This window comes from Propithecus coquereli, unplaced genomic scaffold, assembly GCF_000956105.1.
Source record: "Propithecus coquereli isolate 6110/MARCELLA unplaced genomic scaffold, Pcoq_1.0 Scaffold32, whole genome shotgun sequence".
NCBI lineage: Eukaryota > Metazoa > Chordata > Mammalia > Primates > Indriidae > Propithecus > Propithecus coquereli.
Genome location: NW_012148841.1, coordinates 10,364,414 through 10,365,406, shown reverse-complemented (window position 1 = coordinate 10,365,406; position 993 = coordinate 10,364,414).

The window sequence follows — 993 nt, the reverse complement described above, 5'->3', positions numbered from 1 at the left end:
TGTCACACCAAAGAAAAAAGAGCACGTGGAAAATATACCCATTCTGAATCACTTTGGAGAGTGTTGACACACATTATTTTAGCACATAGCTTATTGATAATAACTAAATACATAGCGCCGAGTTTTGCAAGAGTTCTGGGAAATGTAGTCTAGCGGTATGCCGAGAATGAACAGAAAAAATCAATATGGTTAAGCATTATAGTCTTTGTTATAATCTTCTGGCACTCTGGTCTCCAAATAGCTGTGAACTCCATTCTTTGCATAGAGAACACATCTAGCCCTCCCTAAAACAGAGAACTCCGAGGCCCACTAAGTCACTATACCAGTTCAAACTTCAATTTTCCATGGGTCTCTCATATTGATGCATATCTTGTTTCAGCTTTTGTTCCACACTATCAAGGATGTTTGTATAGTAAACAAATTAGGAAGATAGGAGGATAGTATTAGTATCTTCCTTCAGGGCAGAGGACAGATTCTTTTGTTCTTCGGGAATATGCAGATAATGCTTCCCTCCTGGACAAAGGTTGGGAAGGTTGTTAGCAATTGCCCTTAAAATATGAGGGTTTCCTAAGCTCAGGTTCCTCAGCTGGAATGCAAACCTAGTGCATGTGCTGCATCCACCTGGGATACTCAGCACTGCTCCTTGGAACTTGGGGCCAAGTAGAACTAATGTGAACATGAAGTCATACTGCCTGCTATGTCATGAGTATCGAAGGCCTTTGTACCTGGCTCAAGTATCTCATGTCTTCTGTCAGCATTCATGAAACTGACAGGTTACCTTGTTAAAATGAAAAAGTAGAGTAAAATCTTAGACCCTTCACAGTACTTGACAAGGATCTCCAGTTAATATGCAGTTCCCTCCACTGGATCACATATATGCCACTACATAGCCCAGCAATCTATGAAAAAAAAAATGTAACTTGCTACATTCAAAATCCTATATACAGTGGTGGAGAGATATAACTACACACACACAAAACAAAAAAACAACCA